Source organism: Rattus norvegicus, chromosome 13 (genome assembly GCF_036323735.1).
Source record: "Rattus norvegicus strain BN/NHsdMcwi chromosome 13, GRCr8, whole genome shotgun sequence".
NCBI lineage: Eukaryota > Metazoa > Chordata > Mammalia > Rodentia > Muridae > Rattus > Rattus norvegicus.
The window spans coordinates 28,933,041-28,959,141 of record NC_086031.1 but is presented as its reverse complement, the minus strand read 5'-3'; positions in this window follow the sequence as shown (position 1 = coordinate 28,959,141).

Sequence of the window (26,101 nt, the reverse complement as noted above, 5' to 3'; positions counted from 1 at the left end):
AAATATACAAGGTTTAATCCCAGCTTTTTAATAAATGCTATTACAAACTGCTTATGACAATTGAACAATACAAGTAATAATCAATCAAACTCATCATTTATGGTAATAATTTAGATCATCACAAAAATATGGTCTTAATTTTAACAGATAATAGGTTTTTGAAGACAATGTTTGCTTGTTCAGATGTGTTATGAATAGATATTCTTCAAAACCCTCAGAAACTCACAAAATGCCATGTAAACATATTTTTATTAATTTTAGAAATTTTATATATGCATTTATTTATCTAAGACATGTTATTTATATTATATTATATTATGTTATGTTATATTATATTATATTATTTATTTTATGACACATTAACACCAAGTAGTACTTCCTTCAACTTGGGGAAAATGATAAGCATCACAGACCACTATTTAAAGATGACTATTTCTGACAAACTAGCAACCTGGCAAAGAAAATGGTCTAACTTCATATGTAGGCAGAAAGGTGTACAAATGGGATAAACATATGTAATCAATTCTGCTGCTAAGTTTTGTCAAGACATGATAAAAATTTCTTTCATAATTCTGCTTCACATAATGTCTGTAGATATTTTGGGCCTGAAGGCTGAAGATTACACTTCAGTATTTTTTTTTCTTTTTCTTTTTTTTTTTTTTTTATTAACTTGAGTATTTCTTATATACATTTCAAGTGTTATTCCCTTTCCCGGTTTCCGGGCAAACATCCCCCTCCCCCCTCCCCTTCCTTATGGGTGTTCCCCTCCCAACCCTCCCCCCATTGCCGCCCTCCCCCCATAGTCTAGTTCACTGGGGGTTCAGTCTTAGCAGGACCCAGGGCTTCCCCTTCCACTGGTGCTCTTACTAGGATATTCATTGCTACCTAGGGGGTCAGAGTCCAGGGTCAGTCCATATATAGTCTTTAGGTAGTGGCTTAGTCCCTGGAAGCTCTGGTTGCTTGACATTGTTGTACTTTTGGGGTCTCGAGCCCCTTCAAGCTCTTCCAGTTCTTTCTCTGATTCCTTCAACGGGGGACCTATTCTCAGCTCAGTGGTTTGCTGCTGGCATTCGCCTCTGTATTTGCTGTATTCTGGCTGTGTCTCTCAGGAGCGATCTACATCCGGCTCCTGTCGCTTCAGTATTTTAGAGAATGCTGGGGACTGTGCAGGTGGTCAGCTTTCCATGTTGCTTCTTAGTCTTGAAAACAGCTGCCTGCACTTGCTACATGCTCAGCTAATATTTATTTCTATTCTAGTCTCTGATGGTGTTGAAGAGTAGATAGTTACAGTCTTACAATCAAGCCTAATTTGTTTAGTATTTAGGAAGATGTTTTATATCTAAGATGTTTTTAAGTTAATAGTGTAAATTGGATAGAAATTGATTTAGAAGTAGAACTCTGAAGTAACCAAGATAGGATAAATATAAAATACTTTTTCCTTGGTTTCTAAGTATAATCAGACTGGACTATTTGAATCCAACTAAAAAAATAGTTTTCACAATTTTTCATAATTATTGTTAATTTATGTTGTTATTATAAGAGAAAAGATCCTTCTTATTTATACAAAAAGTGGAAGTGTTGATGTTTGGTCTGTTGTTATGTATTCTTATGCTAATTACTGGCCTCAAGCTCTAGTTCTCACCCCCCAGCATGAGATCCTGAGGGATGAGGAAATTCTTACATACAGCAAATGATATAATCATATTTTTTAATTTAATACAGTTGGATGAATAAAGGTTTCTACAGAGTATACCTGGGCAGATGAGAGATAAGTAGAGTTTCTCTTCCTAGACTTGGGGTATAAAAGAGAGTAAAACCATGAGAAGAAGAAAAGAGGAGAGGAGATGAAAAGAAGCCATACCATAAGAGATTATAAAAACTGGTCATGAGGACTGTCCAGTCAGAGTAGGAGCAGTCCACATGGATCATGGAAAGTTATAACTCAGTCTTATTGACAAGAAAGTACACAAAATAACTTTTGATATTTTTAGTTTTAGTGCTCTATAGGCTTATAAAGATAAAAGTTTCATGGCTTTTATTGGGGAACTAAATGATCCAAGTTAGGGTAGAAACACTTTCTTAATTTTTTTTCTTTTTATTTATTTCTTTTTTTTTTATTAACTTGAGTATTTCTTATATACATTTCGAGTGTTATTCCCTTTCCCGGTTTCCGGGCAAACATCCCCCTCCCCCCTCCCCTTCCTTATGGGTGTTCCCCTCCCAACCCTCCCCCCATTGCCGCCCTCCCCCCATAGACTAGTTCACTGGGGGTTCAGTCTTAGCAGGACCCAGGGCTTCCCCTTCCACTGGTGCTCTTACTAGGATATTCATTGCTACCTATGGGGTCAGAGTCCAGGGTCGGTCCATGAATAGTCTTTAGGTAGTGGCTTAGTCCCTGGAAGCTCTGGTTGCTTGGCATTGTTGTACTTTTGGGGTCTCGAGCCCCTTCAAGCTCTTCCAGTTCTTTCTCTGATTCCTTCAATAGGGGACCTATTCTCAGTTCAGTGGTTTGCTGCTGGCATTCGCCTCTGTATTTGCTGTATTCTGGCTGTGTCTCTCAGGAGCGATCTACATCCGGCTCCTGTTGGTCTGCACTTCTTTGCTTCATCCATCTTATCTAATTGGGTGGCTGTATATGTATGGGCCACATGTGGGGCAGGCTCTGAATGGGTGTTCCTTAAGTCTCTGTTTTAATCTTTGCCTCTCCCTTCCCTGCCCAGGGTATTCTTTTTCCTCATTTAAAGAAGGAGTGAAGCATTCACATTTTGATCATCCGTCTTGAGTTTCGTTTGTTCTAGGGATCTAGGGTAATTCAAGCCTTTGGGCTAATAGCCACTTATCAATGAGTGCATACCATGTATGTCTTTCTGTGATTGGGTTAGCTCACTCAGGATGATATTTTCCAGTTCCAACCATTTGCCTACAAATTTCATAAACTCGTTGTTTTTGATAGCTGAGTAATATTCCATTGTGTAGATGTACCACATTTTCTGTATCCATTCCTCTGTTGAAGGGCATCTGGGTTCTTTCCATTTTCTGGCTATTATAAATAAGGCTGCGATGAACATAGTGGACCACGTGTCTCTTTTATATGTTGAGGCATATTTTGGGTATATGCCCAAGAGAGGTATAGCTGGATCCTCAGGCAGTTCAATGTCCAATTTTCTGAGGAACCTCCAGACTGATTTCCAGAATGGTTTTACCAGTCTGCAATCCCACCAACAATGGAGGAGTGTTCCTCTTTCTCCACATCCTCGCCAGCATCTGCTGTCACCTGAGTTTTTGATCTTACCCAATCGCACTGGTGTGAGGTGAAATCTCAGGGTTGTTTTGATTTGCATTTCCCTTATGACTAAAGATGTTGAACATTTCTTTAGGTGTTTCTCAGCCATTCGGCATTCCTCAGCTGTGAATTCTTTGTTTAGCTCTGAACCCCATTTTTAATAGGGTTATTTGTTTCCCTGCGGTCTAACTTCTTGAGTTCTTTGTATATTTCGGATATAAGGCCTCTATCTGTTGTAGGATTGGTAAAGATCTTTTCCCAATCTGTTGGTTGCCGTTTTGTCCTAACCACAGTGTCCTTTGCCTTACAGAAGCTTTGCAGTTTTATGAGATCCCATTTGTCGATTCTTGATCTTAGAGCATAAGCCATTGGTGTTTTGTTCAGGAAATTTTTTCCAGTGCCCATGTGTTCCAGATGTTTCCCTAGTTTTTCTTCTATTAGTTTGAGTGTGTCTGGTTTGATGTGGAGGTCCTTGATCCACTTGGACTTAAGCTTTGTACAGGGTGATAAGCATGGATCGATCTGCATTCTTCTACATGTTGCCCTCCAGTTGAACCAGCACCATTTGCTGAAAATGCTATCTTTTTTCCATTGGATGGTTTTGGCTCCTTTGTCAAAAATCAAGTGACCATAGGTGTGTGGGTTCATTTCTGGGTCTTCAATTCTATTCCATTGGTCTATCTGTCTGTCTCTGTACCAATACCATGCAGTTTTTATCACTATTGCTCTGTAATACTGCTTGAGTTCAGGGATAGTGATTCCCCCTGAAGTCCTTTTATTGTTGAGGATAGCTTTAGCTATCCTGGGTTTTTTGTTATTGCAGATGAATTTGCAAATTGTTCTGTCTAACTCTTTGAAGAATTGGATTGGTATTTTGATGGGGATTGCATTGAATCTGTAGATTGCTTTTGGTAAAATGGCCATTTTTACTATATTAATCCTGCCAATCCATGAGCATGGGAGATCTTTCCATCTTCTGAGGTCTTCTTCAATTTCTTTCCTCAGTGTCTTGAAGTTCTTATTGTACAGATCTTTTACTTGCTTGGTTAAAGTCACACCGAGGTACTTTATATTATTTGGGTCTATTATGAAGGGTGTCGTTTCCCTAATTTCTTTCTCGGCTTCTTTCTCTTTTGTATAGAGGAAGGCAACTGATTTATTTGAATTAATGTTATACCCAGCCACTTTGCTGAAGTTGTTTATCAGCTTTAGTAGTTCTCTGGTGGAACTTTTGGGATAACTTAAATATACTATCATGTCATCTGCAAATAGTGATATTTTGACCTCTTCTTTTCCGATCTGTATCCCCTTGATCTCCTTTTGTTGTCTGATTGCTCTGGCAAGAACTTCTAGAACTATATTGAATAAGTAGGGAGAGAGTGGGCACCCTTGTCTAGTCCCTGATTTTAGTGGGATTGCTTCAAGTTTCTCTCCATTTAGTTTAATGTTAGCAACTGGTTTGCTGTATATGGGTTTTACTATGTTTAGGTATGGGCCTTGAATTCCTATTCTTTCCAGGACTTTTATCATGAAGGGGTGTTGAATTTTGTCAAATGCTTTCTCAGCATCTAATGAAATGATCATGTGGTTCTCTTCTTTCAGTTTGTTTATATAATGGATCACGTTGATGGTTTTCCGTATATTAAACCATCCCTGCATGCCTGGGATGAAGCCTATTTGATCATGGTGGATGATTGTTTTGATGTGCTCTTGAATTCGGTTTGCCAGAATTTTATTGAGTATTTTTGCGTCGATATTCATAAGGGAAATTGGTCTGAAGTTCTCTTTCTTTGTTGGATCTTTGTGTGGTTTAGGTATAAGAGTAATTGTGGCTTCGTAGAAGGAATTCGGTAGGGCTCCATCTGTTTCAATTTTGTGGAATAGTTTGGATAATATTGGTATGAGGTCTTCTATGAAGGTTTGATAGAATTCTGCACTAAACCCGTCTGGACCTGGGCTCTTTTTGGTTGGGAGACCTTTAATGACTGCTTCTATTTCCTTAGGAGTTATGGGGTTGTTTAACTGGTTTATCTGTTCCTGATTTAACTTCGATACCTGGTATCTGTCTAGGAAATTGTCCATTTCCTGAAGATTTTCAAGTTTTGTTGAATATAGGTTTTTATAGTAAGATCTGATGATTTTTTTAATTTCCTCCGAATCTGTAGTTATGTCTCCCTTTTCATTTCTGATTTTGTTAATTTGGATGCACTCTCTGTGTCCTCTCGTTAGTCTGGCTAAGGGTTTATCTATCTTGTTGATTTTCTCAAAGAACCAACTTTTGGTTCTGTTGATTCTTTCTATGCTCCTTTTTGTTTCTACTTGGTTGATTTCAGCTCTGAGTTTGATTATTTCCTGCCTTCTACTCCTCCTGGGTGTATTTGCTTCTTTTTGTTCTAGAGCTTTTAGATGTGCTGTCAAGCTGCTGACATATGCTCTTTCCTGTTTCTTTCTGCAGGCACTCAGCGCTATGAGTTTTCCTCTTTGCACAGCTTTCATTGTGTCCCACAAGTTTGAGTATGTTGTATCTTCATTTTCATTAAATTCTAAATAGTTTTTAATTTTTTTCTTTATTTCTTCCTTGACCAGGTTATCATCGAGTAGAGCATTGTTCAATTTCCACGTATATGTGGGCATTCTTCCCTTATTGTTTTTGAAGACCAGTTTTAGGCCGTGGTGGTCCAATAGCACGCATGGGATTATTTCTATCTTTCTGTACCTGTTGAGGCCCGTTTTTTGACCAATTATATGGTCAATTTTGGAGAAAGTACCATGAGGAGCTGAGAAGAAGGTATATCCTTTTGCTTTAGGATAGAATGTTGTATAAATATCCGTTAAGTCCATTTGGCTCATGACTTCTCTTAGTCTGTCGACATCACTGTTTAATTTCTGTTTCCATGATCTGTCCATTGATGAGAGTGGGGTGTTGAAATCTCCCACTATTATTGTGTGAGGTGCAATGTGTGTTTTGAGCTTTAGTAAGGTTTCTTTTATGTATGTAGGTACCCTTGTATTTGGGGCATAGATATTTAGGATTGAGAGTTCATCTTGGTGGATTTTTCCTTTGATGAATATGAAGTGTCCTTCCTTATCTTTTTTGATGACTTTTAGTTGGAAATTGATTTTATTTGATATTAGAATGGCTACTCCAGCTTGCTTCTTCTGACCATTTGCTTGGAAAGTTGTTTTCCAGCCTTTCACTCTGATGTAGTGTCTGTTTTTGTCTCTGAGGTGTGTTTCCTGTAGGCAGCAGAATGCAGGGTCCTCGTTGCGTATCCAGTTTGTTAATCTATGTCTTTTTATTGGGGAGTTGAGGCCATTGATATTGAGAGATATTAAGGAATAGTGATTATTGCTTCCCGTTATATTCATATTTGGATGTGAGGTTATGTTTGTGTGCTTTCATTCTCTTTGTTTTGTTGCCAAGACGATTAGTTTCTTGCTTCTTCTAGGGTATAGCTTGCCTCCTTATGTTGGGCTTTACCCTTTATTATCCTTTGTAGTGCTGGATTTGTAGAAAGATATTGTGTAAATTTGGTTTTGTCATGGAATATCTTGGTTTCTCCATCAATGTTAATTGAGAGTTTTGCTGGATACAGTAACCTGGGCTGGCATTTGTGTCCTCTTAGGGTCTGTATGACATCAGTCCAGGATGCTCTGGCCTTCATAGTTTCTGGCGAGAAGTCTGGTGTGATTCTGATAGGTCTCCCTTTATATGTTACTTGACCTTTTTCCCTTACTGCTTTTAATATTCTTTCTTTATTTTGTGCGTTTGGTGTTTTGACAGTTATGTGACGGGAGGTGTTTCTTTTCTGGTCCAATCTATTTGGAGTTCTGTAGGCTTCTTGTATGTCTATGGGTATCTCTTTTTTTAGGTTAGGGAAGTTTTCTTCTATGATTTTGTTGAAGATATTTACTGGTCCTTTGAGCTGGGAGTCTTCACTCTCTTCTATACCTATTATCCTTAGGTTTGATCTTCTCATTGAGTCCTGGATTTCCTGTATGTTTTGGACCAGTAGCTTTTTCCGCTTTACATTATCTTTGACAGTTGAGTCAATGATTTCTATGGAATCTTCTGCTCCTGAGATTCTCTCTTCCATCTCTTGTATTCTGTTGGTGAAGCTTGTATCTACAGCTACTCGTCTCTTCTTTTGGTTTTCTATATCCAGGGTTGTTTCCATGTGTTCTTTCTTGATTTCTTCTATTTCCATTTTTAATTCCTTCAACTGTTTGATTGTGTTTTCCTGGAATTCTTTCAGGGTTTTTTGTGATTCCTCTCTGAAGGCTTCTACTTGTTTATTAATGTTTTCCTGTGTTTCCCTAAGTGTGTTCATGTCTTTCTTGAAGTCCTCCAGCATCATGATCAAATATGATTTTGAAAGTAGATCTTGCTTTTCTGTTGTGTTTGGATATTCCATGTTTGTTTTGGTGGGAGAATTGGACTCCGATGATGGCATGTAGTCTTGGTTTCTGTTGCTTGGGTTCCTGCGCTTGCCTCTCGCCATCAGATTATCTCTAGTGTTACTTTGTTCTGCTTTTTCTGACAGTGGCTAGACTGTCCTATAAGCCTGTGTGTCAGGAGTGCTGTAAACCTGTTTTCCTCTCTTTCAGTCAGTTATGGGGACAGAGTGTTCTGCTTTCGGGCGTGTAGTTTTTCCTCTCTACAGGTCTTCAGCTGTTCCTGTGGGCCTGTGTCTTGAGTTCACCAGGCAGCTTTTTTGCAGCAGAAAATTTGGTCTTACCTGTGGTCCCGAGGCTCAAGTTCGCTCGTGGGGTGCTGCCCAGGGGCTCTCTTCAGCGGCAGCAACCAGGAAGACCTGTGCTGCCCCTTCCGGGAGCTTCAGTGCACCAGGGTTCCAGATGGTCTTTGGCTTTTTCCTCTGGCGTCCGAGATGTGTGTGCAGGGAGCAGTCTCTTCTGGTTTCCCAGGCTTGTCTGCCTCTCTGAAGGTTTAGCTCTCCCTCCCACGGGATTTGGGTGCAGAGAACTGTTTATCCAGTCTGTTTCTTTCAGGTTCCGGCGGTGTCTCAGGCAGGTGTCCTGCCGCTCCTGGGCCCTCCCCCACGGGAGCCCAGAGGCCTTATACAGTTTCCTCTTGGGCCAGGGATGTGGGCAGGGGTGAGCAGTGTTGGTGGTCTCTTCCGCTCTGCAGCCTCAGGAGTGCCCACCTGACCAGGCGGTTGAGTCTCTCTGTCACCGGGTCTGGGAGCAGAGAGCTGCTGCGGGCTGGGATCCACGGTCGTGGGACTTCCCGTAAACACAGAACGTGTCCGGTCTTAGAGAAATTCTGCTTCTGTGTGTCCCAAGCTCACCAGGCAGCTTTCTTGCAGCAGAAAATTTGGTCTTACCTGTGGTCCCGAGGCTCAGGGTTGCTCGTGGGGTGCTGCCCAGGGGCTCTCTGCAGCAGCAGCAACCAGGAAGACCTGTCACTTTCTTAATTTTTAACTACAACAAAAATTGTTGTTATATTAATTTTGTGGTCTTTGTGATCTCTCTGACTATTAAGAAGGTAGCTCATGCCAAATACTGGGTTTTAAAAATATTATTCAACAATGTTGGATATTATTCATAAACTAATCTTTAGAAATATTTATATATATATGTCTTATATGTTTGTATATATATATGTGTGTATATATCTATATCTATCTATATCTATATCTATCTATATCTATATCTATTGAAGCCATTGTCACTTTATAAGTCTTGTAAAATGGTATGGCAAAGTAGTATACAGCTTGCTTATTAAGAACTGGAAGCCTTAGAACTGGAAGAAAAGAAGAAAATATTTAAAGTTCACTGTCACCCACTAGGTTATGCTTTTTAGTAATTTATCATTATTACTTCAGAAAAGATTTTACTTTATCTTCCTGATGTTTTGTTATAGAAGACAATTTTTCTCAAATGAGTTTGGTACGTTTATACACGTAATCAATATCAGACATGTTTATAAATATAATTTTTTAATATTTGACATAAAATTGATGTAATATTATGAAATGATCATAAATGTGGATTACTATAACCCCTTTTTCTTCATGTATGTTTAACTTTCAGAAACTTTTTATCATAAATATTTTCCTTTTTTCATGTATTTCATGCATGTTGAAAATTTTGTCTTTAATTTTATTTACTGGGAACTTGATTAATACTTAGAAACAAAGACATTTGTTGATATATTATGGGTATATTTACTGATGTTGCAAAGGCACACACACGATGTTATAGGCAAATCTCTAATTATCTGGGTCTTATGTATCTCTCCCTCACTCCTATAATGTTTCCTGATGCTTAAGTGTAAAAGTATTTTGTACTTGAACCCATTGGAAATTATTTCCAAACGCTCTGTATTTTGTTTGTTTGTTGTTTTCTGTAGATGTCTCCATGAGTTCCAAAGAGAAATTTTCTTCATGGTGGGTGAATACTACATTTATCTCTGGATATATAGACAGATGTTTGCAAATTGTTGTTAGGAATTTGCTTAAGGGATTAGTAATTATAGATTCTCCTCTAATAATCACTATTTCATGAGCACTGAGTAGTTATATAGGTCTCCAGTGTTGTGAATGGTATTTTTATTGAGTGGGATTAAGTCCAATAAGAGAGAAACGGGTTACCATAAAGAATGTCAGCACTACACCCATATATTTATTGTTTCATGCTGGTCATGACGATACCAATGAACTCTCCTACCTGGATGGTGAAAAGCACAAAGGACTCAACCTTAAGCAACTGAAAAGAGGTGACCCTCCCCAAGGAAAGATATAAACATTGGTTGCTATGTGTCTAATAGTTAGTCTTGAAACACGTATAAAAGTAGCAATGTATAAACTCAAGAGGTTACATTTAGTAATTTATGTACATGTACAAATACTTACATGAACTCATTAATAATCAATGAAGTGTTAAATTTAGGCTCTCAGTTTGTACAAAAGCTTTCTCTAAACTCTTTTACATTCCAAAAACTCATTTTTTAAAAATACAGTCCAAAGATAAAAGACAAGGAGCTGTAAAAGATCACATTCTGTTATTTAAAGTAATGACAGGAGTAAAAATAGTCCATGAAATTAATAAGAGGTAGGGGGACTTTGAAGGGAAAAAAACTAAATTACAATATCAAAAATAACTTTAAAAAGAAAGGCATTATTTGATTATTTTTTCTATTATATACTTGCATTTTAATTATCTGGGTCATTTTATTAAGATTTGGTTAATAGCCTCATTTTAAAACACATTTGTTTAATTATTTGTTTTTTAGTATTTATTCTTTCCTTTCACTTATTGCCTTCACTTGATTTTTAATAATGCTGTATTTGTGTTCACTGAATACTATGAACTTGGTTTCTCCACCTGTTTTCTGAAGGATATATTTATCTGCTATTCCTTCTTAGAACACCACTAACTAAATCTATCTCTCATTTATAAGTGTATGCTCTCCTACATATTTATTAGTGAGTATGAACTCACTGATCCATACAATGAACTCAAAGTTAAAAAAAAATGGTAGAGACATATTGTCAAAAGTTGGCTTATATTTATCGGTTCCAAACATGGCAGATTACAATTTTGTGTGGAGATAGGACAAATGCAAGGTGACATTCTATCATATTTTGTTGCTTGTATGTATTGTCTTGGTGTTGCTGATTTCCTTCACCTATTTGAGGTAAACATTCTATCACCAAACTATAATTCATGATTATGAGTTGAAATGACAACCTTGGAAGGATTCAAAGGTTGTGAACTTTAGAATCAAGTGTACTTGTTTTAGTATCCAAACATACACCTATATCAATTTACCTTCTAACCAATTGCTTTAAGCAGCAATAGTAATTTCAGAGTATTTTACACAGGTTGAAGGGTATGTATCTGAATTACACTGAATTATTGTTGAGGCAGTACCACTTTTCACAGTACTTGACATATTATTGGTTTTCAGTAACGTTTAATGTTATTCTCCTTTCAAGTATACTTAAAATATCCATGTTTTATGCTCATCATTGTACTCTTCATTACAAGTGTTAAATTTAGGCTCTCACTTTGTATAACAGCTTTCTAAAAACTATTTTACATCTCAAGAACTCATTTTTTAACTATACAGTCCAAAGAAAAAAGACAAAGAGTTGTAAACTATGACATTCTGTTATTTAAAGTAATTACAGTGTGAGGAGTAAATGAATCCCTGATCCCTACATAAATTCTGATCCCTATATAAATTAAAAATAAACCTATATGTGTTCATATAATTTAATGCTTTAAAATGATATTATTTACTGGGGAAACCAATTAATTTTTAGGATATGGAAACTATAATTCATCATCATTGATGATTATATATTCTATTTTAAAACAGAAATATAAAATCTTGATTTTATAATATATTTCTTATCAGTTTACTATGTGATTGGCATAACAGGAATTGTGATAAAAATAAAATTGATTTGATAAAAATATTGAAAAACTCATAAAAATCTGTCCATCTGAAATTGATATCAAACTCTCTTGTCAGATAAAGTTATTTAATTTTTGTATTACTAATTTTGATTTGTCAGTTACCAATTAAGTTTCATACAAATATCAATTTTAAAATCTTATACTTATTTTATAAAAACATACAAACAGAAAAAAATTGGGGGGATGGATATTATGGTGATAAAATTAAGCAGTAGGTTACCAAATAACACATGCATTATTATAAATCCCTACCATTCTGGGACACCTGATCCCTCCCGTCCCCAACCTAATGCACTCACAGTCCATTCACAAAATCTATTCTAGTACTTCTCCCCAGGAGATACTTCCAATCCCAATTAAGCACTCTTGTAATTTAGTTTCTCTGGGTTTGTGGACTGTAGCATACTTGCCTTTTACTGTACAACTAAAATATCACTTATAAGTGTGGGCAACTCATGCTTGTCTGTCTGGGTCTAGGCTACTTCACTCAGAAAGATTTTTTTTCCTAGTTCCATGCACTTGCCTACAAATTCCATGATTTCAGCTGAGTAACACTCTATTGGGTAAATATATCACACTTTATCTATTTTTTTTTTTTTGGTTATTTTATTTGTTTGCATTTCACGTGCTGCCTGCTTTCCCAGTTTCCCTCCTGTAATTCCCCTACCCCCTATTCCCTCCCTGCTGCTTCTGTAAGGGTGCTCCTATACTCACCCACTCACCCCCACTTCACCACTCTAGCATCCACCTATGCTGGGGTATTTAGCCTCCACAGAATCAAGGGCATTCCCTCTCACTGATGCCAGTTAAGGTAATCCTCTGCTATATTTGCAGCTGTACCTACTCAGTTCCTCTTTGGTTGGTGGCTTAGTCTCTGGGAGCTCTGGCAAGTCCAGTTAATTGATACAGTTGTTCTTCCTATGGGGTTACAACCCCTTTTAGCTTCTTCAGTCCTTCCTGTAACTCTTCCACTGGGGTCCTTGTGCTCAGTCTGATGGTTGACTGTGAACATCAGCACCTGTATTTGTCAGGCTCTAGCAGGGCATCTCGGGGATCCGCTATGACAGGCTTCAGACAGGAAACAACACTATCAGCAATAGTGTCTGGGTATGGTGTCTGCAGATGGGATGGATTCCTAGGTGGGGGACCCAGTTGAGGGATAGAGCCACCTACCCATCTCAAAACATTTAGTTCAGAATTGTTCCTATCTAAAGAAAATATAGGAACTAAGAGTGGAGCAGTGACTGTCCCATGTTATTCATTCTTAAGTTTAAGGACATCCAGGTTGTTTGTTTCTCTCTTTCCATTTAATGGCTAATAAAAGAAAATAGTTACGAGCATAGTTGAGCAAGTGTATTCATGATAGGATGGAAAATTCTTTTGGTATATATCCAGAAACACTATAGTTCTGTCTTGAGGTAAATCAATTCCCAGTTTTCTGAGAAACCACCGAGTTCATCTCTTTTTTTATTTTTTTCTCATTTAGTGCTTTAATTTCTAATCTGCTTAGACATGATATTCTTACCAATGTTCCACACATTAAAATGTATTCATTAACATGAAATAACAATAAGAATTTGGGGTTCAAACAAACAATCTGGGGAATTGTAGTGACCAAGTCCTGAGAGGAGGCAGTATTCTTTAACACTACTGAGGTATCTTCAAAGGTTCCAAGTCAAGGAGTGTCCTTTGATATGGATCATCCTAGTAGATATATTAATTGAAATTTAAATAGCTTTGCAAGTAGAATTCCATACTAGATAGGCCTACAGGCTCTAAGAAAGCCTTGCAAACAACTTGTGAAGGCTCTGAAAATTTGTTGGACTATAGGTCCACAATAATGAGGCAGAAGCTAAGGTTGTAGGTACAGCAACTTTTTACTGAGAATTAAACTATAAATTATATATGAGTGACCATGAGACATGGCAAACCCAACTGTTTCCCTGTCTCATTAATCATCACTTTGCAGTACAGTCTCAAGTTAGATCTTTTGAGGTCTTCACCCAGTTGTCATAGAAATGACTCTAAGTGATACTAAGTGAACTCCAGAGAGTACCTGGAATAGAATGGCAGTTCAATTTTGAAAGCTTTCTGTGGTTATCAACTACGATGGAACATAGTGGAAGGGAATGATTTTGTGGATGTAGTTCAAAGGCATGTAGTCCATCATGGTACGGGCAGTGTGGTGACAGCAGGAGACAGCTGGTCATATCCACAATCAGAAGAACAGACAGAAAGTAAGGTTAAACTAGAAAACCTCAGGTGATATCACACACACACACACACACACACACACACACACACACACAAACAAACAAATACACACAAACACACACATGAACGCATGCACGCATGCATGCACATATACACACCAAGTTGATTTCTAAGTGGTTTTACAAGTTAGTATTTCTAGCAGTAGTCGAGGAGTATTCCCCATATTCCACATCCATGCTACAATGAACTGTACATTGAGGTTTTTTATTTTAGCCATTCTGACAGGTTACAATGGAATCAACAATCAAAGTTGTTTTAGTTTACATTGACCTGTTGATGAAAGACATTGAACATTTTCTTTAAATGATTCTCAGACATTTGAAAGTCCTCTGCTGAGAATTCACTGTCTGTATTTTTTAAATTGGATACTTTGTTAGTTGATGTCTAGTTATTTGACTTCTTTATATATTTTTATCTTATCCCTTTGTCAGATGTGAAGTTGGAGAAAAGATTTTCCCACTCTGTGGGCTGCAATTTTGTCCTATTGATTCTCTCTTCATGTTACAGAAGGTTTTCACTTTCATGATGTCTCGTTTATTAATTGATCTTAGTGCCTACACTATGGTGCTCTTTCAAGAAGTTCTCTCCTGTGCCAATATGTTCAATATATCCAAAGTTATTCTCCACTTCCATCTTTATCCTGTTTAGTGTAACTAGTTTTATGATCAGGTCTTTAATCCACTTGGACTTGAACTTTGCTTAGAGTAATAGACATAAATCTATTTGCTTACTTCTAGATAGCAACACCCAGGTAGACCAGCACTGTTTGTTAAAGTGGTTTTCTTTTATCCATTGTATAATTCTGGGGATGTTGGTTTAAATCTCAGTCTATTGTTCGATTCCATTGAAAAACATGTCTGTCTTTATTCCAATGCTACTATATTTTTATATCTATAGTTCTCTTGTACAGCTGGAAATCAGGGATGGTAATACCTCTGGAAGTTCTTTTATTGTATAGGACTTATTTTTCTTTTTTAGCTTTTACACAATTTTCTTTTTTATCTATTGAGTGTTATTCTTTTAATATGCCTAGAGGAAGTATGTTAGAATTTTGATGGGAATTGTATTTAATCTGTAGATTGCTTTGGTAGGATGGCCATTTTTAGTTTCCATTCCATGAGTACAGGACCCTCTTCTATTTCCTTATTCAAAGACTTGATCTTTTTATACTATGGGTTTTTCACTTGCTTTGTTAGAGTTATAGGAAGTCATTTTATATCATTTGTGCTTATTATGGAGGGCATAGTTGACTGATAATCATTCTCAGTATAACTGCCATGTTTCTGAAAGAGTGCTACTGAACTTTTTCAGTTAGTCTTATATCCAGCAAATTCATGTATCATTTTTATGCTGTGTCTGGTAGAATATCATCTCTGACTAGCAGTTCTTTGACATTTTCTTTTCCAATTTTTATTCACTTAATTTCTTTTCATTAACTTATTGCACTAGCTAGAACTTCTTTTACTTTTGAATACATATATATATATATATATATATACACATATATGTATTATATATATATATATAATAAACAGATTAGTTTTTTAATGATTATAGTGGATTTTCATTTAGTTACTCTCCATTATTTTATTTTGGCTATAGAATTGTTGCAAATTGCTTTTATCATGTTTCAGTATGTCCCTTGTATCCCTGCTCTCTCCAAGACTTTTATCATGAAGAGGTATTGTCCACATTTACAGAATTTTATATGTTGCAATATTCCTGTATCTCAGCAATGAAGCCTATTTAATCATGATTGATGATATTTTGATATACTCTTGAATTTGATTTGCAGGTATTTTATTCATTATTTTTGCATAAATGTTCCTAAGTAAATTTTTCTGTGATAATTTTCCTTTGTAGTTTGTCTATAAATATGACTTCTATTTTTGATAATAAGTTTAGGAATATTGGTTTTATGTCTTTGAAGGTCTTGTAAAGGGGAGAGAGATAGACTCGCAGAATTGCAGACAATTCTGAGAACTGAGAGGAAACAACTACATCTGCCCACATTTGTGACCCAAGAGGAACCCACCTAGTGTCCTTTGTGCTCTCTGGACATCTAGGAGCAGTCAGGGGGAGGACACATCTGGTTTCTACCTGTACCCAAAGCCTAAAAACAGTTGCCAAGAGTGCCAACACACATGACAACTTTCTAAGACCAACTCTCTAAGCTACCCACCTGTAGACTCAGGACACACAAAGGCAGGAGTAGTCTGGGACAGGACACTTCTGGATTCTGCCTGCACACAGAGCTGAAACACTCCCAGAGATCACTGCACTCAAATCTCATGGGGGAGAAACCTGGACTCTCAGAAGTTTGGACAATCCCGAGAGTACAGAGGAGAACACCACTACTGCTTACATTCGTGGCACAAGAGGAACATCCGTAATGCTCTCTGGATATAGGAACCTAGCAGAAGTCAGGGGCAGGACCCTTCTGGATTCTTCCTGAGTCCAGAGCTAAAAGTCAGTCTCCTGGAGAGCTGGCATACATGAGAGCAGAGATAAAACCAATTCATCTGCTTCAAGTGACCAGCCAGGAGGTTTCAAGACATACAAACCCAGGAGCAGCTCTCTCTTACAAGATCCAGCTGAAGGAAAACAGATCTACAGGACTGCTGAAATACAGGCTTGCAAGTGGGTCAAGCCACTGTCAGAGACAGAAAGACAAGCTAACACCAGAGACAATATGATAGAAAGAGGCAAGTGCAGGAAATTAAGCAACAGAAACCATGACTACTTGGAATCACCACAGCCTAGTTCTACCAAAAAAGCAAGGGCTGGAGAGATGGCTCAGCGGTTAAGAGCACCCGACTGCTCTTCCAGAGGTCATGAGTTCAATTCCCAGCAACCAAATGGTAGCTCACAACCATCTGTAAAGAGATCCGATGCCCTCTTCCGGTGTGTCTGAAGACAACTACAGTGTACTTATATAAATAAATGAATAAATCTTTAAAAATACAAACAAACAAAAAAAAAACAAAGCAAATAGTGAATATCCCAACACACTGAAAAAGCAAGATTTGGTTTTAAAATCACATGTCATGATGATGATAGAGGACATAAATACTTAAAGAATTACAGAACAACACAGATAAACAAGTAAAAGTCATCCTTAAATGGGAAACACAAAAATCCCTTAGAGAATTATAGGGAAACACAATGGAACATGTGAAGGAATTGAACAAAATTGGCCAGGATTTTTTTTTTTCTAGCTGGGGACCGAACCCAGGGCCTTGCTCTTGCTAGGCAAGCGCTCTACCACTGAGCTAAATCCCCAACCCCAATTGGCCAGGATTTAAAAATGGAAATAGAAACAATAAAGAAAACACAAAGGAAAACAACTCTGGTGATAGAAAAGCTAGGAAAAGATCAGGAGTCATAGACTCAAGCATTGTCAACAGAATACAAAAGAAAGAAGAAAGAATCCCAGGGGCAGAAGATATCAACACAACTGTTAAAGAAAATGGAAAACACAAAAGTCTCCTAACTCAAATCATCCAGAAAAACCAGGACACAATGAGAACATCAAATCTAAGGATAATAGGTTTAGAAGAGAGAGAGGTCTCCCAACTTAAAGGGCCAGTAAATATCTTCAAAAAAATTGTAGAAGAAAACTTCTATAACCTAAAGAAAGAGATGCCTACAAACATAGAGGAAGCCTCAGGAGTACAAATAGATTAGGCAAGGGAAGAAATTTCTCCTGTTAGATAATAGTCAAAACACCAAACACACAAAAGTAACAAAGAATATTAAAAGCACTAAGTGAAAAAGGTCAGGCAACATATAAAGGCAGAACTATGTGAATTGCACCATACTTCTCACCAAACACTATGAAAGCCAGAAGATCTTGGGCAGATAACAGCCATACCTTAAGAGAATACAAATCTCAACCCAGGCTACTATATCAAAAAACAAAACAAAACAAAACAAAACAAACCCCGGACCGCAGCAGCTCTCTGCTCCCAAACCCCGTGGGAGAGAGACCTCACCGCCTGATCAAGTGGGCACTCCTGAGGCTGCAGAGCGGAGGAGACCACCAACACTGCCCACCCCTGCCCACATCCCTGGCCCAAGAGGCAACTGTATAAGGCCTCTGGGTTCCCGTAGGGGAGGGCCCGGGAGCGGCAGGACCCCTGCGCCTGAGACACTGCCGGAACCTGAAGGAAACAGACCGGATAAACAGTTCTCTGCACCCAAATCCCATGGGAGGGAGAGCTGAACCTTCAGAGAGGCGGACACGCCTGGGAAACCAGAAGAGACTGCACTCTGTGCACATCCAGGCGCCAGAGGAAAACACCAAACGCCATCTGGAACCCTGGTGCACGGAGGCTCCCGGAAAGAGCGGCGCAGATCTTCCCGGTTGCTGCCACAGCGGAGAGGACTTAGGCAGTACCCCACGAGCAAACTTGAGCCTTGGAACTGCAGGTAGGACCAACTTTTCCCCTGCAAGAAACCTGCCTGGTGAACTCAGGACACACAGAGGCAAAATTCCAATAAGGCCGGGCACTTCCTGTGTTTACCGGAAGTCCCACACCGGCGGATCCCGGAACGCAGCAGCTCCCTGCTCCCAAACCCCGTGAGAGAGAGACCTCACCGCCTGATCAGGTGGGCACTCCTGAGGCTGCAGAGCGGAGGAGACCACCAACACTGCCCACCCCTGCCCACATCCCTGGCCCAAGAGGCAACTGTATAAGGCCTCTGGGTTCCCATAGGGGAGGGCCCGGGAGCGGCAGGACCCCTGCGCCTGAGACACTGCCGGAACCTGAAGGAAACAGACCGGATAAACAGTTCTCTGCACCCAAATCCCGTGGGAGGGAGAGCTGAACCTTCAGACAGGCGGACAAGCCTGGGAAACCAGAAGAGACTGCACTCTGTGCACATCCAGGCGCCAGAGGAAAACACCAAACGCCATCTGGAACCCTGGTGCACGGAGGCTCCCGGAAAGAGCGGCGCAGATCTTCCCGGTTGCTGCCACAGCGGAGAGGACTTAGGCAGTACCCCACGAGCAAACTTGAGCCTTGGAACCACAGGTAGGACCAACTTTTCCCCTGCAAGAAACCTGCCTGGTGAACTCAAGACACAGGCCCACAGGAACAGCTGAAGACCTGTAGAGAGGAAAAACTACACGCCCGAAAGCAGAACACTCTGTCCCCATAACTGGCTGAAAGAAAACAGGAAAACAGGTCTACAGCACTCCTGACACACAGGTTATAGGACAGTCTAGCCACTGTCAGAAATAGCAGAACAAAGTAACACTAGAGATAATCTGATGGCGAGAGGCAAGCGCAGGAACCCAAGCAACAGAAACCAAGACTACATGGCATCATCGGAGCCCAATTCTCCCACCAAAGCAAACACGGATTATCCAAACACACCAGAAAAGCAAGACCTAGTTTCAAAATCATATTTGATCATGATGCTGGAGGACTTCAAGAAAGACATAAAGAACTCCCTTAGAGAACAAGTAGAAGCATACAGAGAGGAATCGCAAAAATCCCTGAAAGAATTCCAGGAAAACACAATCAAACAGTTGAAGGAATTAAAAATGGAAATAGAAGCAATCAAGAAAGAACACATGGAAACAACCCTGGACAGAGAAAATCAAAAGAAAAGACAAGGAGCTGTAGATACAAGCTTCACCAACAGAATTCAAGAGATGGAAGAGAGAATCTCGGGAGCAGAAGATTCCATAGAAATCATTGACTCAACTGTCAAAGATAATGTAAAGTGGAAAAAGCTACTGGTCCAAAACATACAGGAAATCCAGGACTCAATGAGAAGATCAAACCTAAGGATAATAGGTATAGAAGAGAGTGAAGACTCCCAGCTCAAAGGACCAGTAAATATCTTCAACAAAATCATAGAAGAAAACTTCCCTAACCTAAAAAAAGAGATACTCATAGGCATACAAGAAGCCTACAGAACTCCAAATAGATTGGACCAGAAAAGAAACACCTCCCGTCACATAATTGTCAAAACACCAAACGCACAAAATAAAGAAAGAATATTAAAAGCAGTAAGGGAAAAAGGTCAAGTAACATATAAAGGCAGACCTATCAGAATCACACCAGACTTTTCGCCAGAAACTATGAAGGCCAGAAGATCCTGGACAGATGTCATACAGACCCTAAGAGAACACAAATGCCAGCCCAGGTTACTGTATCCTGCAAAACTCTCAATTAACATAGATGGAGAAACCAAGATATTCCATGACAAAACCAAAATTACACAATATCTATCTACAAGTCCAGCACTACAAAGGATAATAAAGGGTAAAGCCCAACACAAGGAGGCAAGCTATACCCTAGAAGCAAGAAACTAATCATCTTGGCAACAAAACAAAGAGAATGAAAGCACACAAACATAACCTCACTTCCAAATATGAATATAACGGGAAGCAATAATCACTATTCCTTAATATCTCTCAATATCAATGGCCTCAACTCCCCAATAAAAAGACATAGATTAACAAACTGGATACGCAACGAGGACCCTGCATTCTGCTGCCTACAGGAAACACACCTCAGAGACAAAGACAGACATTACCTCAGAGTGAAAGGCTGGAAAACAATTTTCCAAGCAAATGGTCAGAAGAAGCAAGCTGGAGTAGCCATTCTAATATCAAATAAAATCAATTTTCAACTAAAAGTCATCAAAAAAGATAAGGAAGGACACTTCATATTCATCAAAGGAAAAATCCACCAAGATGAACTCTCAGTCCTAAATATCTATGCCCCAAATACAAGGGCACCTACATATGTAAAAGAAACCTTACTAAAGTTCAAAACACACATTGCACCTCACACAATAATAGTGGGAGATTTCAACACCCCACTCTCATCAATGGACAGATCATGGAAACAGAAATTAAACAGAGATGTAGACAGACTAAGAGAAGTCATGAGCCAAATGGACTTAACGGATATTTATAGAACATTCTATCCTAAAGCAAAAGGATATACCTTCTTCTCAGCTCCTCATGGTACTTTCTCCAAAATTGACCATATAATTGGTCAAAAAACGGGCCTCAACAGGTACAGAAAGATAGAAATAATCCCATGCGTGCTATCGGACCACCACGGCCTAAAACTGGTCTTCAATAACAATAAGGGAAGAATGCCCACATATACGTGGAAATTGAACAATGCTCTACTCAATGATAACCTGGTCAAGGAAGAAATAAAGAAAGAAATTAAAAACTTTTTAGAAATTAATGAAAAAGATGGTACAACATACTCAAACTTATGGGACACAATGAAAGCTGTGCTAAGAGGAAAATTCATAGCGCTGAGTGCCTGCAGAAAGAAACAGGAAAGAGCATATGTCAGCAGCTTGACAGCTCACCTAAAAGCTCTAGAACAAAAAGAAGCAAATACAACCAGGAGGAGTAGAAGGCAGGAAATAATCAAACTCAGAGCTGAAATCAACCAAGTAGAAACAAAAAGGAGCATAGAAAGAATCAACAGAACCAAAAGTTGGTTCTTTGAGAAAATCAACAAGATAGATAAACCCTTAGCCAGACTAACGAGAGGACACACAGAGTGCGTCCAAATTAACAAAATCAAAAATGAAAAGGGAGACATAACTACAGATTCAGAGGAAATTCAAAAAATCATCAGATCTTACTATAAAAACCTATATTCAACAAAACTTGAAAATCTTCAGGAAATGGACAATTTCCTAGACAGATACCAGGTATCGAAGTTAAATCAGGAACAGATAAACCAGTTAAACAAGCCCATAACTCCTAAGGAAATAGAAGCAATCATTAAAGGTCTCCCAACCAAAAAGAGCCCAGGTCCAGACGGGTTTAGTGCAGAATTCTATCAAACCTTCATAGAAGACCTTATACCAATATTATCCAAACTATTCCACAAAATTGAAACAGATGGAGCCCTACCGAATTCTTTCTATGAAGCCACAATTACTCTTATACCTAAACCACACAAAGACCCAACAAAGAAAGAGAACTTCAGACCAATTTCCCTTATGAATATTGACGCAAAAATACTCAATAAAATTCTGGCAAACCGAATTCAAGAGCACATCAAAACAATCATCCACCATGATCAAGTAGGCTTCATCCCAGGCATGCAGGGATGGTTTAATATAAGGAAAACCATCAACGTGATCCATCATATAAACAAACTGAAAGAACAGAACCACATGATCATTTCATTAGATGCTGAGAAAGCATTTGACAAAATTCAACACCCCTTCATGATAAAAGTCCTGGAAAGAATAGGTATTCAAGGCCCATACCTAAACATAGTAAAAGCCATATACAGCAAACCAGTTGCTAACATTAAACTAAATGGAGAGAAACTTGAAGCAATCCCACTAAAATCAGGGACTAGACAAGGCTGCCCACTCTCTCCCTACTTATTCAATATAGTTCTTGAAGTTCTAGCCAGAGCAATAAGACAACAAAAGGAGATCAAGGGGATACAGATCGGAAAAGAAGAGGTCAAAATATCACTATTTGCAGACGACATGATAGTATATTTAAGTGATCCCAAAAGTTCCACCAGAGAACTACTAAAGCTGATAAACAACTTCAGCAAAGTGGCTGGGTATAAAATTAACTCAAATAAATCAGTTGCCTTCCTCAATACAAAAGAGAAACAAGCCGAGAAAGAAATTAGGGAAACGACACCCTTCATAATAGACCCAAATAATATAAAGTACCTCGTTGTGACTTTAACCAAGCAAGTAAAATATCTGTACAATAAGAACTTCAAGACACTGAGGAAAGAAATTGAAGAAGACCTCAGAAGATGGAAAGATCTCCCATGCTCATGGATTGGCAGGATTAATATAGTAAAAATGGACATTTTACCAAAAGCAATCTACAGATTCAATGCAATCCCCATCAAAATACCAATCCAATTCTTCAAAGAGTTAGACAGAACAATTTGCAAATTCATCTGGAATAACAAAAAACCCAGGATAGCTAAAGCTATCCTCAACAATAAGAGGACTTCAGGGGGAATCACTATCCCTGAACTCAAGCAGTATTACAGAGCAATAGTGATAAAAACTGCATGGTATTGGTACAGAGACAGACAGATAGACCAATGGAATAGAATTGAAGACCCAGAAATGAACCCACACACCTATGGTCACTTGATTTTTGACAAAGGAGCCAAAACCATCCAATGGAAAAAAGATAGCATTTTCAGCAAATGGTGCTGGTTCAACTGGAGGGCAACATGTAGAAGAATGCAGATCGATCCATGCTTATCACCCTGTACAAAGCTTAAGTCCAAGTGGATCAAGGACCTCCACATCAAACCAGACACACTCAAACTAATAGAAGAAAAACTAGGGAAGCATCTGGAACACATGGGCACTGGAAAAAATTTCCTGAACAAAACACCAATGGCTTATGCTCTAAGATCAAGAATCGACAAATGGGATCTCATAAAACTGCAAAGCTTCTGTAAGGCAAAGGACACTGTGGTTAGGACAAAACGACAACCAACAGATTGGGAAAAGATCTTTACCAATCCTATAACAGATAGAGGCCTTATATCCAAAATATACAAAGAACTCAAGAAGTTAGACCGCAGGGAAACAAATAACCCTATTAAAAAATGGGGTTCAGAGCTGAACAAAGAATTCACAGCTGAGGAATGCCGAATGGCTGAGAAACACCTAAAGAAATGTTCAACATCTTTAGTCATAAGGGAAATGCAAATCAAAACAACCCTGAGATTTCACCTCACACCAGTGAGAATGGCTAAGATCAAAAACTCAGGTGACAGCAGATGCTGGCGAGGATGTGGAGGAAGAGGAACACTCCTCCATTGTTGGTGGGATTGCAGACTGGTAAAACCATTCTGGAAATCAGTCTGGAGGTTCCTCAGAAAATTGGACATTGAACTGCCTGAGGATCCAGCCATACCTCTCTTGGGCATATACCCAAAAGATGCCTCAACATATAAAAGAGACACGTGCTCGACTATGTTCATCGCAGCCTTATTTATAATAGCCAGAAACTGGAAAGAACCCAGATGCCCTTCAACAGAGGAATGGATACAGAAAATGTGGTACATCTACACAATGGAATATTACTCAGCTATCAAAAACAACGAGTTTATGAAATTCGTAGGCAAATGGTTGGAACTGGAAAATATCATCCTGAGTGAGCTAACCCACTCACAGAAAGACATACATGGTATGCACTCATTGATAAGTGGCTATTAGCCCAAATGCTTGAATTACCCTAGATCCCTAGAACAAACGAAACTCAAGACAGATGATCAAAATGTGAATGCTTCACTCCTTCTTTAAATGAGGAAAAAGAATACCCTTGGCAGGGAAGGGAGAGGCAAAGATTAAAACAGATACTGAAGAAACACCCATTCAGAGCCTGCCCCACAGGTGGCCCATACATATACAGCCACCCAATTAGACAAGATGGATGAAGCAAAGAAGTGCAGACCAACAGGAGCCGGATGTAGATCGCTCCTGAGAGACACAGCCAGAATACAGCAAATACAGAGGCGAATGCCAGCAGCAAACCACTGAACTGAGAATAGGTCCCCCGTTGAAGGAATCAGAGAAAGAACTGGAAGAGCTTGAAGGGGCTCGAGACCCCAAAAGTACAACAATGTCAAGCAACCAGAGCTTCCAGGGACTAAGCCACTACCTAAAGACTATACATGGACTGACCCTGGACTCTGTCCCCATAGGTAGCAATGAATATCCTAGTAAGAGCACCAGTGGAAGGGGAAGCCCTGGGTCCTGCTAAGACTGAACCCCCAGTGAACTAATCTATGCGGGGAGGGTGGCAATGGGGGGAGGTTTGGGAGGGGTACACCCACAAGGAAGGGGAGGGGGGAGGGTGATGTCTGTCCGGAAACCGGGAAAGGGAATAACACTTGAAATGTATATAAGAAATACTCAAGATAATAAAAAAAAAAAAACAAACAAACAAAAAAAAACCTCCCAATTAACACTGATGAAGAAACCAAAGTATTCCATGACAAAATTTACACAGTATCTACCTACAAATTTAGTACAACAAAGGAAAATAGATGGAAAACTGCAGCACATGGAGAATAGCTACACCCTAACAAAAGCAAGAAAGTAATCTCCTTGTAAGGAAACCAAAAGAAGAAAACCACATGAACATAATTCTACCTCTAACAATAAAAATAACAGGAAACGACAATCACTATTCCTTAGTATCAATGGACTTAATTCCTCAATTAAAAAAACATAGACTAACTGATGGATATATAAAGAGGACCCAGCATTTTGCTTCAAACAGGGAACACCTTTCAGTGATAAAAACAGATACTACCTCAGAGTATAAGATTAGAAAACAATTTTTCAAGCTAATGGTCCAAAGAAATAAGCCAGAGTAGCCATTCTAATTCAGAATAAAATTGACTTTCAACCGAAAGTTATCAACAATGCTAAGGAAGGACACTTCTTTTCCATCAAAAGTAAATCTACCCAGATGAACTCTAAATCCTGAATATCTATGATCCAAATGCAAGGGCGCCTACATTCATAAAAGAAACCTTACTAAAATTCACAGCACACATTGTACCTCACACAATAATAGTGGGAGATTTTGAAATCCCAATCTCATTAATGAACGTATCATGGAAACAGAAACTAAACAGAGGCACAGAGAAACTAAAAGGAATTATGAAGCAAATAGATTTAAAATATAATGTATTTATAGAACATCTCATCCTTAAACAAAGAATATACCTTCTTCTCAACATTTCATGGTACCTTCTCCAAAACTGACCTCATAATCAGTCACAAAACAGGCTTTAGCAGAGACAAGATGTTTGAAATAATCCCATCCTCCTATCAGATTACCATGGACTAAGGGTGGTCTTCAATAACAACCAAAAAGACAGAAAGCCCACATATATACAGAACATGAACAACACTCTACTTAAAGATAACTTCTTCAAGAAAGAAATAAGAAAGAAGTTAAACTCTTTTTATAATTTAGTTAAAAATGAAGGCACGAAATGCCAAAACTTATAGGACAACATGAAAGCAGTACTAAGAGTAAAATACCTAGCTCTGAATACCTCCAAAAAGAAACTGGAGAGAGGA